General features: G+C 32.6%; 1 protein-coding gene across 1 annotated transcript in view; it reads right to left on the bottom strand.

The window, feature by feature from the left end:
* Positions 1-19,605, bottom strand: part of LOC115881293 (acylamino-acid-releasing enzyme-like) — a gene marked incomplete at its 3' end in the record, with an annotated part of 31,868 nt that extends 12,263 nt beyond the window's left edge. Inside the window, 3 exon segments of the mRNA XM_030898719.1 lie at positions 15,281-15,435; positions 15,489-15,640; positions 19,407-19,605.
* Between the last annotated feature and the right edge of the window lie 226 nt (positions 19,606-19,831).

Genomic DNA, 19,831 nt, shown 5'->3' with positions numbered 1-19,831 from the left:
GCAATAGTAAATATTAGACCAGTGTTTACAAGATCAAATTCGATTATCAAAATATAATTCATTTACGGCGTAGAAAGCCTTGTCTAGTAAATAAGAGTTCAATGCTGTGCGAGATGAAGAAAATTATGTTATGGATTTGATTTCAGATGGCAGGTGATATTTGATATAATAGGTGTGCATTTTTTTCGAGTTGTATAATATTGAACTTTTAACTAACTCTGAGCGTGGGGTAGGTAGATAAAAATCTTGTTCCGCGTTCCTGAGTGGATAAGTGTGAGATGGCCTTTCTTGAGAAGCTGATACATGCTTACGTATTAGGCAAACGGATTCAAATATAAATAAGGAAGGAAGAGTTAATATTTTTATTTTTTTAAAAAAGTCCTGGCAATGAGTTCTGCTGTTTAGTCGCAGTGAATATCGAACAGCCCTCTTCTGGAGCTTGAAAATGCGGTCAAATTGAGTCGCACAACACATACCCCAGAATGGAAGGGCATACCTGAGATGCGACTCAAAAAGTGCATAATAAACAGTTCTAGCCACTGACAAGTTAAGCTCCTTAGAAACAGATCTTAATGCAAAACAGGCAGAGCTTAATTTTTTCGACAAAGCTTCGATATGCATGTCCCATTTCAGAGAATTGTCTACAACAAGCCCTAAGAATTTTACAGATTTTACGACGTCAATGGTTGTGTTGCTAAATACAAAAGGCTGCAGCGAGTTTTTATACGACAAAGCTTTAGTTTTAGAAATGTTGAGACTCAGGAGGTTCGAATACACCAGATTTGGTGATTAAGAATATATATATATATATATATATATATATATATATATATATATATATATATATATATATATATATATATATATATATATATATATATATAATATATATATATATATATAATTCGATCACGACGATACTTGCCGAATACTTGCCTTGATCGAATATCGACGATATGACGATACTTGCCTTGATCGAATTCGATCGACGGTACTTACCGATGCCGGTTCGCTGATTCATTCGCTCCTTCATTTATCGTTGTTTTCCTTTTATCCTGTTTATTTAAACTTGTTTTGTCAAACATTGGATGGTTTGGCTTCTGGTAAGCAATTCACAATTTTTTTATTATTTCTTTAATTGTTTAATATACCAGCAATTATCAATTAATAACATACACAAATACGTGTGGAATTTATATTCGTTTTAGTCTTCTCATATCGATCTATTTTTTCTCTTTTGGTTAAATTCCTTATCGTTTAAACTACTTGTTTTTGTTATCATAAAGAGTTTTCGCACCAAATTCCTCTATAATGGTCAAAACATCGTGCAAACACTGTAAAAAATTTATTGGTAAAACTTCCTATAGAATAGGTTGTTCAGGAGGCTGCAAGGGCTGGTATCACTCGCACTGCGCCCAACTGACAAGGGTTGAAATCGAAGCATGTTTAAAGCAAAATAAAGCATGGCTCTGCGTTTCCTGTAAGGAAAATTCAAATCCAAGTGTGTCCCCTTCCGGATCCGGCGCTGGTTCATCTGATGTAGTGCTCAGCAGTACTCAGAGGAGGAGCTTTATGGCAGAGACTACCAGTCCATTACATAACACACAATTAAGTGACAGCTTTGTGACGGAAACTTTGAATCGCGGAAGCGACGTAAACATAAATAATGTCTTTTCTGCGGCTGAACCAAGTCTAGCAGACCTGGTTAGAGTAATAAGCGAATTACATAACGTTATTCACCAGCAAAACAATACAATACAAACACTATTGAGCGAGGTAAACAATACAAAAGTCTCTTCGCAGAAAATCATAGTTCTCGAAACACAGCTTAAGTCACTTCGTGAAGAACTCGATTTAATGAAACACGAAATTCTCAAAACCAGCGACTGCTTCCGGCGACTTATTGAAGAGTTTTGCGAGAGAGAGAAGAGGAAAAGAACTTTAATATATTTAATAGTACTGATTCAAACACTCAAAATATTTCAACATCTGATAAACATTAGCGCTAGACATTCTTAGCAATCCTGTGAAAACAGAAAGTATCAATGAATGTCAGAGTATTCACCTTAGGAGATATATTGAGAACGAAATCGACCAATTAAAGTTATCTGTCCTTCACCAGATACTGTTATAAAAATCTTTAAAACTCCGAAATCTCTTAGTACAATGGCAAAATTTCGAGACTTATCATTAAGGTCTGACAAGACTAGAGGTCAACTTCACGAGTTCCGTCTAATGAAACAACTGATTGAACGACAAAATGCTGGTGAGACTAATTTAAGATTGTACACAGGATGGTTCCTCTGTTATAATATCTACACATCAAACTCCTTTAAACTAATTTATTTGCCTAATAGTGTCTCATCAAAAGAAGTACTATCACATATCAAAATATACGAGGTCTCAACACTAAAACACAAAGAAATTTTACGAAACCATATGTGCTTTAGACAATCAAATAATTAGCCATTAGAAACATGGATTCAACCTTCTGTCTACGACTGTGAACTATTCGATCATAGATACGTAGTTTATCGCAAGGATCGCAATCTTGAACGCCTGGGAGTCACTAGAGGTGGAGGTGTTCTTCTTGGAATACCTACAACATTTAGTTCAATCTCCGTCAATGTAAATTCGTTCCATGAGGTACTCCCTTCGCTGGATATAGTTGCGGCAAGAGTATACGTGCAAAACACGGCTGTCTATGTTTTTCTCATATATTTCCCTCCAAACTCACCGGTAGATGAATACAAACTGTTCTTTGAGATGATGGAATCTTTCTTACATTTACACACAAACAACATTGTTCTACTTGGAGATTTTAATATCCATTATTATGAAAACCCCGGGGTTGGCTGTGGAAAGAATTTAATTCTTCATGAGTTTCTTGCCTTCTCAAACTTCAGACAATGTAACTCCACGCCTAATATTTTTGGCAACTACCTGGATTTGGTACTATCTGATTTGCCATGTGTGGTTAGCAAGGCTGAACCTCTGCTACCCGAAGATGCTTATCACCCAACATTAGACATTACGTGTAACATTGACACGCAACTGCATTCCAATCTCTCCTCCGGGAAATCCCTAAAAGCATACAATTTTCGCAGAGCGGACTACCCACTATTATACGACCGATTTTTTAATACTGCATGGTCTTTCTTGGAGACAGGGCATTTTGACAACATAAATGATATGGTTAGAGTTTTCTATACGAAAGTTACTACTATCATGGATGCAGTAATACCACTTTATGATAAACAGAACTCTTCCAGGACTTCTCCAGCATGGTTCACAAGGGATATAATCAACAACTTAAAAGAAAAATACAGACAGTTCAGAATTTACAAGTGCACCAACTCCGTTATTGCATTAGAATCCTTCAAGCGTCTTCGCGCACTCACTAAGAAACAAATCAAAGAGGCCTACTCAACATATGAACAGACGATCCAAAACAATCTGCAAACCCAACCTCAAGATTTATGGAAATTTGTGAACCAGAAGCGTAAACATTCCCGCATACCAGGCATTATGGAATACGAAAACACTCAGCTTTCCGACACATCTCAAATACTGGATGCTTTTGGATCATTTTTCCGAAGTGTATACGAACAGAAGCAGGACAATTGGGATGGCTGTCCTGTACAGCTACCACTAAATTGTGTTTCCCTGATTGGACTTGATGAATCCGATGTTCTCAATGCGCTGCGAAAACTGAAAGCTAAGGTCACTGCAGGACCTGATAGTGTTCCCTCTTTCATTGTTAGAGACTGTGCAGCGGTCTTTCTAAACCGCTTACTAAGATTTTTTAACTTGGCTCTACGTACTATACTTTTCCCCGATGCGTGGAAGAATGTGAAGATTTGTCCAGTATTCAAGTCGGTAATGTCAACGTCATTGGTAATTACAGACCGATTGCCATTTATCAAACTTTGCCAAGGCTTTGAAATGTGCATATTTACGAAATTATTTCCCACAAATCAAACCGAACTTTCCCCCAATCAGCATGGTTTCTTCCCAAAGATCTACTGTAACAAATCTTACTACATTTATGGAATATACCTATAAAGCCCAGAAGAACACCAGCAGGTAGATGCAATTTTTATGGACTTCTCGAAAGCATTCGATGAGTTGAGTCACTCGCGACTGCTTCATAAATTGGAAAATTTTGGTTTACAGAAGAACTCATAGCATTCTTTTCGTCATATCTTTCTTGCCGATCGCAATGCGTTGAATATAATGGCCACCGTTCTTCAGATTTACACCAACAAATTGGCGCTCCTCAGGTAGTAACCTCGCACCTCTATTATTCTCCATTTATCAATGATATATTCAACGTAATTGACTGTCCATCCTTATTATTCGCCGACGATCTAAAATTGTTCTCTGTTGTGACCGACTCAGAAGATTGTATACGAGTTCAGAATTCATTAAACTCCATCTTTGCCTGGACTGTTCGCAACCATCTACCACTCAACATACAGAAATGTAAGAAAATGTCCATAACACTAAAGCACGAAGAAATCATATACGACTACAAAATAGACAGCATTACAATGGGAAACTGCGATATGGTAAAAAACCTTGGCGTCTATATCGACAAGCGTCTCAGTTTTAACTATCACGTAGAGGAAATCTGTAAAGCGTCACTGAAGACACTGGGTTTTATATCACGCACAACTAAGAACTTCCACAATATTCCGTGTCTTATTGCTCCTACAACGCATTTGTGAGGTCAAGGCTGGATTATGCTGCATTGGTGTGGTCTCCATTTTATAGTAGCTATGAGCAACGTCTGGAAAACGTCCAACGTCGTTTTTTAAAATTATTGTTTTTTAAAGAGGATGGAATATATCCTCCTCAAGGTTATGATCACGGCCGATTGTTGAAGAGATGGAATTTTCTTTCGTTAAAGGATAATAGACTTCGTTCGTCTATCATATTCCTAATAAGTTGTCTAATTGTCTATTGGATTCTCCTTCTCTTCTCGGTGAACTTTGCTGGCATGTACCGTCCGTAAATACTAGAATGAAAACGACGTTTTATACAAAAACACCAAGTACCGTCCTTGCAAGCAGAGCTCCACTACATCGTGCCTGTTGCAGTTTCAACGACATCAGTAGACAGACAGATTTGGACTCTTCCACAACTCCATCAAAGTTTTAAGGGCATCTGGACCTCATTTCTTCAAACGTTAATTGTTATCTATTTTTTCATCTATCTTTTTGTTTCACATATATACACTTTCTTTTCTGTATTTTTTGTTATTATTTTATTAATTATTACTGTATTTCATATTAATATGTCTAAATTGTGTCTTTGTATGGGTAAATACCTGTTGAATAAAGTTATTATTATTATTATTATTATTATTATTATATATATATTTATTAAATCGTAAATATATATATATATATATATATATATATATATATATATATATATATATATATATATATATATATATATATATATATTTATTAAATCGACGAGTCAGACCCGGTACGTTTAAGATAGGCCGTCAGACCCGGGGTATATCGGACGAAAAATGTTCAAGCGATGCCTTCAGGCCCTGATGCTGGACTGTTTAATTTGTCCCATTTATATAAAAAAATAGAGGTTTATTCGTTTTCGCCAGACCCACGACGTTGCCGCTTTTAATTCTCAAATATTTATATTAGAATTAGACGAACGGACCTTTTGACGCGGTAATTGATGACAGTGCAAAAGTAAAAACGGTGCATTTCTGCTATAGTGAATATTATTGTACTTACTGTTAGTATTAGATATATTCTGTCTTATAAATGCATCCGTATGAAAGCGTTTTTATCTGAAATTTCTTTAAATATTAAATTTCTTTGTAATAAGCATAATCAAGTTACAATGCATTATCAATTTCGTTTAGTAGATTTTGTAAGTGTTTACTAAGTGATGATGGAACCCCGTTTATTATCTTTATACTTTAAAAGAAAAAAAGTTTAGCTACTCTACAACGAAATCGCATCGAAATAAATTTTTAGATATTCGTACAATTTTTGACGACGATCGATTCCGACATTGACGTTTGTCATTTCTAAGGTAATTTGACGCCGTTTTTGGAATCATATATATGCCATGTGTATACTTATCTAATAAGTAAAGTGTATTCATTGCAGAATATTAAGAGATTCAAACGAAAAAATCAAAATAGGTAGTAAGTATTCTTTAAGATTGTTTCACAAGTTTATTTAAAAATTGTAACAGAGAACTATTATTATTACAGGGCCCCTCGGACCATGGACAGTCCATTATAAAAGATCGAGGGACAGTGAGTAGAAAAACGCCTGGTTGATTTGTCACGGAAACGTAAAGAGTTTAATAAAAGTGTTTTGTTGGAATTCTTCGAGGTTTTATCGCAAAGTATGGTTCGACACCAACAAAAGTAATTGTAACGAATCCCCCGTCACAAAATATAAATAATTTAAAGTCTAATCTGGCGAGTTGAGTTTGGATAAAACTGTAAGCAAAATGTTTAAAAGTGTAATGTAATCATTTAAATTTAAATAAAATTCGTATAGTAGTAAAGTAGTAAAAAAAGTGTAGGTTTAAAAGCATGAACTTCTGGGAATTCCCTATTTGTATAGTCTGGGAACCACCTACTTTTCTGAGAAACATACTTTCATGTTCAATTTATTAGAATTGTAATTAAAAGAAAGCACTATTCTCATTCATATTGCGATTAATGAATATTAATATTAATAATATTATACTACCATATATTACTCAAATTAAGTTTTCGAATACATAGTAAGTAAACATAGATAGAAGATAGAACATATTATAGAGATGCAACCATAGAACGTGTTTGTCATAATATTTATATGGTGTTGGTAGATAGCATTCAACCGTAAACTGAATATACAACGTATTACCACAGTATTACCACAGTATTACTGTAGCAATCAACATTTTTGTTACACTAAAATTACTATTTTAGATCTTAGTGAACGTAGTAATGTAATAAAATTAATTATTGTACTGATTAACTACCATATCGAAAAAAAACGGCGTCAGCGGTGGCATGAAATGAATATTGCTGTCATTTTATACCGGGTGCGTCTCAAAAGTCAAGAATGACATATCATATGTCAACTTTTGACATTCTCACTTTAAAAAAATTGTATTTTAAATTTCAATCTAAGTGCCATGGCTGTGTTAAAAACACTAATTTTTAATCAAGGAGCCTTGGAAAAATAGATTTGATAATCTAATGATTTTGTGTCTTGTCCGGGCCCGTTCTTATAAGATGCGCAAATCGTATTTTTAATCATATCTCAATTTTTCCAAACGGAACAAGGGAGGCTCGTTAGCATATTTGGAAAAAGCATTTTTTACTGAATAATTTGGTACCACACACATGGTATTTCGAGTCGGTGTCATTATGAACCGCATGTTACAATTTCAAATAAACATATGCGAAAATGTCAAAAATCGACATATTATGATGTCATTCTATTGGTGCATCCACACTATCCTAAAACGTATCGGCGGCGGCGTAACGATAGCGGAATAGATTTCATTTACAAATCGTCAGCGATCCACGTCGCGTTGCGCGTCGTGTCAAAGAATTGTAGGAGTAACTACAAAATTATTTCGCTGCTGTGATTTCGCTGTAGAAGTACCTAAAATGTTTTCGTCTAAATCGATCGTCGTGTCAAAAAAATGTAGGAGTACCTAGAAATTTATTTCGATACTATGACTTCGTTGTAGAAGTATTTAAAAATTATTTTCACTTCCTGTTTCACCGGAAATGACTACAACTTTTGATTTTTAAATGGTACCCCCGGTATATTTTACATTATTCGATAGAAAATCACACTGAATAGAATGGCATATCATAAATATGTTAATTTTTGACATTTTCACATATGATTTATTTGTAACATGCGGTTCATAATGACAATTTGACTCGAGTACCAAATTGTTGTACCAAATTATTCGTAGAAAAATGTTTTTTCCAAATATGCTAACGAGCCACCTTTGTTCCGTTTGAAAAAATTGAGATATGATTAAAAATTCGATTTTGATATCTTATAACGGGCCCGGACAAGACACGAAAATCATTAGACTATCAAATCTATTTTTCCAAAGCTCCCTGATTAAAAATTAGTGTTTTTAACACATCCATGGCACTCTATAATAGATAAAAATTTAAAATACTATTTTTTAAGCGAAAATGTCAAAAGTTGACATATGATATATTATTCTATTCAGAGTGTCATTTTCTATCGAATAATGTAAAAACATACCGGGGGTGTCATTTAATAATCAAAGGTTGTAGTCATTTCCGGTGAAACTGGAAGTGACCAAAAACAATTGAATACGTCAATCAATTCCAATTTATGTCATATACTAACATACCAAATCTCGTTTTTTTATCCAAAAAAAAAAAAATAAATAAAAAAGATATAGCGGTAGACCACTTTTGAGACGCATCCGCCAATAGAATTACTGGAAATCGATTCAAGGTCGTTACGCCGTTACGCAGATACGCCGTTTTTAGAATAGTGTGGATGCCCCCTCAGAGTGTAATTTTGTATCGAATGTCAAAACACAAATACGACAACCGATTTAAACGAAAAAATTTTTAGGTACTACTACAACGAAATCATAGTACCGAAATAAATCTCTAGGTATTTCTACGGACAATTCTTTGATACGACGATCTGTTTTCTGAGACAACATTTTAGGTACTTCTACGTAAATTTCTAGGTAGTCGTACAATTTTGACCCATCAGATCGATTTAGATGAATAAAATCTTTAAGTACTTCTGTAACATATTATAATGATTACCAGGAAATAAATTTCTGGGTACCTACTCGTACATTTTTGACACGATAGTCGATTTAGATGAAAATAATTTTTAGGTACTTCTGGTACTTCTACAGCAAAACCATAGCATCAAAATACATTTTTAGATACTCGTACAGCTTTTGATCGATTCCGAGAAAAAAAAATGTACTTCTACAACTTTCGAAAATCATAGCATCGAGATAAATTTTTAGAGTACTCGTACAATTTTTGACCGTCGCGCGTCTCTATCGATTTAGATGAAAAAAATCTTCAATACTTCTATAACGAAATAATAACACGAAATAAATTTTAGGTACTCGTACAATTTTTTTTTTTTTTTTTTTTTTTTTGACACGGTGATCGATTTAGATGAAAAAAACTTCAGATACTCGCACAATTTTTTGACAAAACGATCGATTCTGACGATTGTCATTTCAAAGGTAATTTGACGCCGTTTTTTGGAATCATATATATGCCATGTGTATACTTATCTAATAAGTAAAGTGTATTCATTTAGAATATATTAAGAAATTCAGACGAAAAAAATCAAAATAGGTAGTAAGTATTTTTTAAGATTGTTTCTACAAGTTTTATTTAAAAATTGTAACAGAGAACCATTATTATTATAGGGCCCCTCTCGGACCGCTTGGACCAGTCCATTATAAAAAAGAGCGAGGGATAGTAGGTAGAAAAAACATATGATTTGATTTGTCACGGAAACGTGAAGTTTATTAATAAAAGTGTTTTGTTGAAATTCTTCGAGTTTTATCATAAAGTTTATGGTTCGACACCCAATAAAATAATTGTAACGAATCCCCGTCACAAAATATAAATAATTTAAAGTCTAATCTGGCGAGTTGAGTTTGGATGAAACTGTAAACAAAATGTTTAAAAGTGTAATGTAATCATTTAAATTTAAATAAAATTCGTATAGCAGTAAAGTAGTAAAAAAAAGTGTAGGTTTAAAAGCATGAACTTCTGGGAATTCCCTATTTGTATAGTCTGGGAACCACCTACTTTTCTGGGAAACACATACTTTCAAGTTCAATTTATAAGAATTGTGATTAAAAGAAAGCTCTATTCTCATTCATATTGCGATTACTGAATATTAATATTAATAATATTATACTACCATATATTACTCAAATTAAGTTTTCGAATACATAGTAAGTAAACATAGATAGAAGATAGAACATATTCATATTATAGAGATGCAACCATAGAACGTGTTTGTCATATTTATATGGTGTTGGTAGATAGCATCCAACCATTCAAACTGAATATACAACGTATTACTGTAGCAATCAACATTTTTGTTACACTAAAATTACTATTTTAGATCTTAGTGAACGTAGTAATGTAATAAAATTAATTATTGTACTGATTAACTACCATATAATCGAAAAAAAAACGGCGTCAGCGGTGGCATGAAATGAAGATTGCTGTCATTTTATACCGGGTGCGTCTCAAAAGTGGCTCACCGCTATAACTTTTTAATTTTTTTTAGATAAAAAAACGAGATTTGGTATGTAAGTACATGACATAAATTAGGAATTATGGACGTATTCAATTGTTTTTGGTCACTTCCTGTTTCACCGGAAATGACTACAACTTTTGATTTTTAAATGACACCCCCGGTATATTTTTGCATTATTTGATAGAAAATGACACTCTGAATCGAATGACATATTATATGTCAACTTTTGACATTCTCGCTTTAAAAAAATTGTATTTAAAAATTCAATCTAGAGTGCCATGGCTGTGTTAAAAACACTAATTTTTAATCAAGGAGCCTTGGAAAAATAGATTTGATAATCTAATGATTTTCGTGTCTTGTCCGGGCCCGTTCTTATAAGATGCCCAGATCGTATTTTTAATCATATCTCAATTTTTAAAAACGGAACCAGGGAGGCTCGTTAGCATATTTGGAAAAAGAATTTTTTACGAATAATTTGGTACCACACACTGGTATTTCGAGTCAAATTGTCATTATGAACCGCATGTTACAATTTCAAATAAACCATATGCGAAAATGTAAAAAAATTGCCATATTATAATATGTCATTCTCTTGAGGGTGCATCCACACTATCCTAAAAAGGGCGTATCGGCGTATCGGCGTATCGGCGTATCGGCGTAACGACGTAACGGCCTTGAATAGATTTCCAGTAATTCTATTGGCGGATGCGTCTCAAAAGTGGTCCACCGCTATATCTTTTTTATTTATTTTTTTTTCAATAAAAAAACGAGATTTGGTATGTTAGTATATGACATAAATTGGAATTGATTGATGTATTCAATTGTTTTTGGTCACTTCCAGTTTCACCGGAAATGACTACAACTTTTGATTATTAAATGACACCATCGGTATGTTTTTACATTATTCGATAGAAAATGACACTCTGAATAGAATAATATATCATATGTCAACTATTGACATTTTCGCTTAAAAAATAGTGTTTTAAATTTCTATCATGAGTGCCATGGATGTGTTAAAACACTAATTTTTAATCAAGGAGCCTTGGAAAAATAGATTTGATAGTCTAATGATTTTCGTGTCTTGTCCGGGCCCGTTATAAGATATCAAAATCGAATTTTTAATCATATCTCAATTTTTTGAAACGGAACAAAGGTGGCTCGTTAGCATATTTGGAAAAAGCATTTTTCTGCGAATAATTTGGAACCACAATTTGGTACTCAAAACAATTGAATACGTCAATCAATCCTAATTTATGTCATATACTAACATACCAAAACTCGATTTTTTATCTGACAAAATAAAAAAAAGTTGTAGGGGTGAGCTACTTTTGAGACGCACCCGGTATACGACGATCGATTTAAATGAAAATAATTATTAATTTTTAAATACTTCTACAACGAAGTCATAGTATCGAAATAAATTTCTAGGTACTCGTACATTTTTTTGACACAACTGTCGATTTAGACGAAAAAATTTTAGATACTTCTACAGCGAAATCACAGCATCGAAATAATTTTGTAGTTACTCCTACACTCCTACACTCCTATTGACACGACGCGACGATCGCTGATCGATTTAGATGAAAAAAAAATTAGGTACTTCTACAACGAAATCATAGCATCGAAGTAAATTTGTAGGTACTCTTTATATAGAAATAATTTTGTTTCTAGTATTTATTAGCCGAACGACCGGCTTCGACAATAAAAGTTTAGTTACTTCTACAAATCCGGTGATGACAGCAATTCAAAAAAAAGATTAGACCGTAAATTATTGATATTTTTAAATGAAACTAATAGGAATAATTTTAAAAGAATACTTATTTTCATTTTTTTCGCCTGAATTTCTTAATATTCTAATTAGAGTATGAGCCATTTTGTTTTCTACCAAATATAACACGGCTATATCTTCGTTTCCCTTTAATAGTTTGCTTTACCGTGTTGCCGGTTCTTGGGTCTAAATCGGCTTATACACTTATACTAATGTCGAAGGTGGCGCCGCCCGTGACAATACCGGTGTACCCCCAATCGTATATAAAAAACATAAAACCATTTTTTCAGGCCCAGCTGAAATTAGGTCAGGGGAAGTGGGAAACCGTTCTAGACGATAACCACTAAAATCGTACTCAGACCCGACCCCGGGCCTGAAATGTCGAAATCGGGTCTGAGCCCAATAAGCAACGTAGTTTTGGGCTCGTATAAGCAGTTTAATAAATCTATATATATATATATATATATACACATATATATATATATATATATATATATATATATATATATATATATATATATATATATATATTTAATTAATAAATATATATATATATATATATATATATATATATATATATATATATATATATATATATATATATATATATATATATATATATATATATATATATATATATATATATATATATATAATAACTGCCTGCTATATATATATATATATATATATATATATATATATATATATATATATATATATATATATATATTAACTAACGTGATTAAGTCATTGATATAATCCTATGAAGTGCCGTGACGTCCGCAAAAAGACATATTTTGCCACTGATGTTTGTTAGCAATGTCGTTAATAAAAAAAGAAACAAAATAGGGTCTAGGGGTCTGGTCCACTTTAGGTACGTCAAAATTTTAAAATTTTCTATACAGAATTGAGAAGAGGACCACTTATAATGACATTTTCTAAAAAAAAAGTGCGGATCGTCTGTAAATAACACCAAAAACAAACCCCCAAAAAAGAATGTTGTAACCAATGCAATCAAAACTCAGTTACGGCGGACGTTTTTACCATTGTGATCCTCTTCTCAACCTTTAACACAGATCAAAATATAATATCTATTCTTATCAGCTTAATATCGCTACCGCTATTTTTCAAAATTAATAGGAAAGTATAAATAAAACAAAATTTCGATTCTCAATATTTCATTGTTACCGCTAGCGATATACGTAGACGCGAGCAAAAGACAAATAAACCTAAATCTGCGTCTTCCTTATGTCACTCTTATTAAACTTAATAAGGAAAGCTAAATTCTAACCTCAAAAAATAAATAATTTTATTGCAGAAATCTTATTTAGCCGAGTATCCGTACGATCCGTACTTAAAACGTTAAAACATTAATTGTAGAATATATTAATATCAAATTTACATCAATAACTTCAAGATTGACGACATACCTAAAGTGGACCATCACCGGGCCTAGTACTGAGCCTTGTGGTACTCCACATTCTATTGGCTTGCTAGAAGACAACTTGGTATCCACCCTCACAAGTTGATTTCTGTTGCTCAGATATGACTTAAACCATTCGAGAGATGTTGCCCTGAACCCCTTAGTGCTGCAGTTTATTAATTAGGATCTTATAGTGATTTACACAGTCAGACATAGAAAAATCACAGAAATTGTTGCTGTAGAATGTTGGTTATTTAGGCTGGAGTAAACTTTATTAAGGAGGAAAAACATAGCGTTATTTGTGGACTTGTTGCTTAGAAATGCAAATTGATATTCAGTAAGTATTTTGTACTTAAACAGAAAAGATACCAGCCTTCCTTTAACCAACCTTTCTATGATCTTAGATAGCGTTGGAAGGAGTGCAATTTGGCGATAGTTAGAAGCTTCATCTTTGTCTCCTCCTTTATGCAGAGGAATGATTATTGTCGTCTTAAGATATTTTGGAAAAATATCATTTTCGAATGACATGTTTATTAAAGTAGTTAGGTGATTCAGAGTGCTTTCTGGCGGATTCGAAAACATTTTTAAAGTTAGCCCGTCGGTCCCAGATAATAAAATTGCTGAACAAATGTCAACACGAAAAGGAAGACGTTATTCCGAAAGAGTTGTATTGTTGTATAGTGTTATTGTACTCAACAATAGCGTGGTTGTTGGGTACAATAACAAAAAATATGCGCCAAGCCTATGGGCTTGGTGCATTCTCCGCCGGTGCTGCCACCGTCGGAGAATATCGTAAACAACGAGTATATACAAATGCACGAATTTAAATAGCGAGTATACGAAAAATGTATTATATAATTATTCTAAAAGTGTTTCTGAGTATAATTTGTGAAAATTCTAAAAATAAAAATAAAAAAGTAAATATCCTGATATCTTCAGAAGGTCTAAATAATAAATTATATAATTAATTATTCCAGCTAAAAAAAAATGTTTTAGATGATTTCAACTACGACAGCAGGCCTAGCTTTAATGACCGGTTTTGCTAGTGGGGTCATAATTGGGGCTTTTTCGGCTATAACGTTTTTTTTGAAGGTAATAATTATAATTTTAGAAGATGTTCATAAAACATTTAATCACTAGTTGATTAAAAAAGTATACCATTAATATTGCAAATTATATTTTATCCTCTGATAGTATGTCTATTTAAATTTTTGATTATGTAACGAGCACTTTGTTTACTCACTTGTTTCGTCCAGCTGCTTAAATCCATATTTTGCTTTTGATCAAATCGTTGTGAGAAACTATGAAGCTCTAAAATGTTGTTTCGGGAGAGTTGAATATTCGGGAAGTTGAGTTATTGCATTCAACAACACGTTAATTACGCTCTCCTTTACGCGTTAACAGTTTTTCAGCAATTTTATTAACTTTTGGAATTGGCTTGAAAACACAACACGACGCCTAGTTCGAATTCTTTTTCACTTATTTTTTACTACCCGAAATGGCGTTACATCACACAAACCTCCTACCTGAGTGTTTTATAGTCTCAATAACTGCACTAGCAAAAAACTAAAATAGTTAAATATTATGACAAAGCCACGATTTCAATATTATTTTAATGCGATCAACATGAACTGTACCCGGGACGGCGCGAAATACATAGCGAAAATTTCTTATTTCCGCCGTATACAGCGCCGCGGTCGGAATTTTTTGAAATCAACTGAACTGCACCAAGCCTACACATAGGTATAACATACATTACAAAATATTACCCATACAAATTACCTTTGGTGCCGGCTTTGGGGCATCTCCACCATTATTCTCCTTTTGTTCCTCAGGTTTCTTTCTCTTGTAAAAAGGTTCGCTTTTTGGATTTTTCTTTTCAGCAATATATATCAACTTTGTTTCATCAGGAGAAAACTCAAATGTTCCAAATTCGACTAAAAACAAATAATCAACGTGATTTGAAATATTTGTTTCTTTAAATAGGTACTGTCGGTATAAACAGATCCGTGTATATCCAACGACGTCAAATCTACTACTCGTATTAAAGTATTGCTTTGCCAAACCTCTAAATATTGTTTAGTATCATTTTCTCGAATAACCGCTTTTAATTTACTTGATTTAGATATCTGAGAAAGCGATCTAAAATATAAGAAATCAAAATTAATAAAAATTAAAAAATTGCAGCTATATCTATAAAACTATGACCAATAGTAAAGCTATCCTAGGATACGAAGATCTGAACATAAATGGTTTAGAAAAAATTCTCTGCTTTTGAATGGAGCTGCACCAATAGATAGAGTCCTGAGTCGATATTTCTGAAACCGAGGGATTTTAACCGGGAGCTAGATCTTTTGCAGACGGCTCGAAAGTCTTGTCCTGGCCGGTTAAAAGATGCCCATATTGTATTTTTAATCATATCTCAATTTTTTCAAATGGAAGGAGGGTGGCTCGTTATCATATTTGGAAAAAGCATTTTTTTACGAATAATTTGATACCACACACTTGGTATTTCAAGTAAAATTGTCGTTATGAACCGCATGTTATAACTTCAAATAAACCATATGCGAAAATGTCAAAAGTTGATATATGATATGTCATTCTATTTAGAGTGTCATTTTCTATCAAATAAAGTAAAAAAATGTCGATGGTGCCATTTAAAAATCAAAAGTTGTAGTCATTTCCGGTGAAACCGGAAGTGACCGAAAACAAATATGTCAATCAATCCTAATTTATGTCATATACTAACATACCAAATCTCGTTTTTTTATCTGAAAAAATAAAAAAGTTATAGGGGTGAGCCACTTTCAAGACGCACCCGGTATATCGGTATAAAAACATTAGGCGATCAAATCTATTTTTCCAAGGCTCCTTGATTAAAAATTAGTGTTTTAATTAAAAACAGCGATGGCACTCTAGATTGAAATTTAAAATACGATTTTTTTAAACAAAAATGTTAAAAGTTGACATACGGTATGTTATTCTATTCATTTCATTGTGTCATTTTCTATCAAATAAAGTAGAAATATACCGAGGGTGCAATTTAAAAATCAAAAGTTTTAGTTTTTAGTCATTTCCGATGAAACAGGAAATCAACAAAAACAATTGAATACTCAGTCAATCCTAATTTATGTCACATACTAACATACCAAATCTCGTTTTCTATCTGAAAAAATAAAAAAGTCATTGGGGGTGAGCCACTTTCGAGACGCACCCGGTATTGAAAAATAAAAATTTTCATCAAACAAATATTCTAATAATTCTTCCTTTAAAATTTTATTTGCATCAAATAACGAAAAATACTATTTATTTAAAGATTATCTATGTAGAAAGTGCCTCTAGTAAAAATCTATTAAAAAAATAAGACTTGCAAGAGTCTTGCAGCAAGACTACTTATTACACTGCAAGACCAAGACCAGTGGAATCCTGAAAACTAAAAAACTTGTCAAAGAATATAGATTTTTAAAAAAATTGTCACTATTAAGCGGTTTAGACAGTGTAGACTAGGGGTTTAGAATGTTTTTTCTTATTTTTACCATTTCTACAGGAATGAATTTGTTTCTTTACAAGCTTCTCAGAAAAATGTAACAGTTGGGTCTATTTTAATAAAGAACCATAAAAATCGCCATTATGCCCAGTTGTCGCACAAAATACTAATTTTTAGAGTCAACAGGCCAGAGAAGAATTAGACAGATGACATCCACAAAATGATATGTTACCTGTTACTTGTTACTCGTCACTGTCATGTATTCTCTTCTTTAACAGACTTTACCTTGATGCAGTCTAATATAATCTAAATAAAAGTATGTTCCTAAATATTCATTCTCTTACCTCAAAATTTAATTACAAATTGCAAATTTTAAATAAATAATATTATTAAATAAGATTTTTTTGGCTTTCCCTGCAAGTAATTTTCTTATACAGGGTGGACGAAAATCTATATTATTGACTTTTATCAAAAACCATTCACACAAAAGTAATGCCATTTGGTATCTGGATGCCAAAAATCAAGTACCTAGCGTTTGTAGGTATAATAATTTTTCATATTCCATATACAGGATGTTCCTTTATGACATGCTAATTAAGAGGGTGTTTCCTGGACATATTATAAGAAAAAAACTTCATATAAATGTGTGTCCTAAACGTCTTAACTTTTGAGATACAGGGTGGTAAATTTAAAAAAAAAATACTTTTTTTCATAACAACTGAGATGTTATTAAGGACGGTCCACACTTGCTATATAACACTGCTATATAGCAAAGTTATATAACATGTTACATGTTTTTAGTCATATTTAGCTAATTTCGCTGCTATATAACTTGCTAGATGTTATTCATTTGTAGTCGGTAAAGATCAAAAGATGTTGTTTACACTGCTATTGTAACATGAAACAATGCGTCCAGACTTGCTAAATTTCTAGTTTAGCCGCTTATATTTTCATGGACGCACGCGACAGAATTTTAGTGTGGTGAACTGGTATTGGTTTGTTTATTTACTGGTCAATAATATCGTAAGATCGAAAAAAACTGCGCCCAGTTGGCTTGGACATGACGATCGATGACATTCCCCATATAATTTTCCATATAGAATGACAGCGATCTTCATTTCATAGCCATCGCTGACGCCATTTTTTTCGATCGTATTGTTCTTATAGTAATGGAGTAGAGCCAAGAGCAGACTTGTCAAGTAATTAAGTTGTATAGAGATCATACAGTGTAATGGGATATCCGTAGTCCCTCATTTAAAGTGAAATAGAAAAAAGCATCATGCACGGTTAAAAATTGCAAGAAGTATGTATTTGGAAAAAGAAAAAGTTTAGAAAAAAATGTTATCCGAGGCGTTATCTAATAGGTCAGTTCCAGAGGGAACAAAAGAAATGCAAATCAGGTACTGGTTTAGATGAAGTGGATAATTAAAAATGGTTTGCTTTTATGTTATTAATAAATGTTTTTAAATGACAGAAACACACCACGAGAACAGCCGAGGCAGGTATTGAAAAGGTAAGCTAATTGAGTTCAACTATATCTAGATCTTGCGGACTCAAAACCGCCTTTTTCTCGACTTTCTTTCTCTTTCTTCAAAAGTTATTACGCACGCCGCTGCTGCGAGCAGAACCTCTTTCTCGTCAAAACGATTCATGATTACGAAAACTATAATGTGGACGGCTCCCGGTTTTTTAACATGTTACATGTAGCTTGTTAAATAGCAATGTTATATAATATGTTACTAAATGTGGACCCTCCTTTACAGATATCTTCGTGAAACTTGGTACACGTTTTCTATTCATCAAATCGCCTGTTTTAATTTACTAACAATTTTATTTATATCAACCAGAGGCGTCCATACCGGTTTTGCATTGAATATTTCTGAAAGAAAAAATGGTACGCCATTGACTTCAAATAAAAAATATTTTGAAAATCTTCATTCATTTCTAAACAACTTACATCTGCTGAATTTTTTCGTCGGACGCATAGTTTTTGACCATTTGTGGAAACTGTTTTTGTGTCTATGAGCATTGGATGAAAATTAAGAAATACAACAAAAAAATTTTGTGCACCAAAAAAAATATAGTTTTATGCATAGAAGACGTGTATGAAATTTCATAAAGATAATTATAATAACCTCTAACCTAAAAGAGTTTATGAAAAGGTTTCTTTTCAGAAAGTTTTACCGCCCTGTATCTCAAAAGTTAAGATATATTAAGACATACATTCATATGAAGATTTTTTTTCTTAAAATAGGTCCAAAAATCTCCTCCTTAAATATTAACATGTTATTAAGGAACACTGTACAGACTGTTCTTTCTTTATCCATGGGGTGTTCATAATATACCTACTCACTACTCCACTTGTAATTATTTTACCATAATTTTTTATTCCCAAATTAATAGATTTAACAAAATACCTACTCTGTAGATATATCAATTGGTAAAATTTCTCCCACTTTTTCAAAATTGTTTAGCAGAATTGTAGAGCTAAATTTAGCCGATTTTCCTTTTTCAATGTTCCTTTGGGACCAAGTCGTGCTAATTATATTTGGAGATTGAATTTGTCCAGCACTTAAAGCAGATACGCTAGATAAAGACTTGTATGTTTTTACTAATTTATCAATCTAAAAAGTAGTAACATGTAACAACATAAAATATTATTTTCATTACAAAATAAAGTAAAACTTACCTTGAAGCCATTATAAATTTGATGATATATTAGTTATAGTTGCAGTAAAAGAAAAAAAAGACCGTGTATACTCCTACAATAAATAAAATATGAATACAAAATAATTTTACTTATCTTTATTTTTGTTCAAATATTTAACTATATAAAGCCAATGTTT

The sequence above is a fragment of the Sitophilus oryzae genome, unplaced genomic scaffold (assembly GCF_002938485.1).
Source record: "Sitophilus oryzae breed Bouriz unplaced genomic scaffold, Soryzae_2.0 scaffold_1712_pilon_pilon, whole genome shotgun sequence".
Classification (NCBI taxonomy): Eukaryota; Metazoa; Arthropoda; class Insecta; order Coleoptera; family Curculionidae; genus Sitophilus; species Sitophilus oryzae.
Note: the sequence above shows the minus strand (reverse complement) of the source record. Positions and strands in the feature narration are given on the sequence as shown.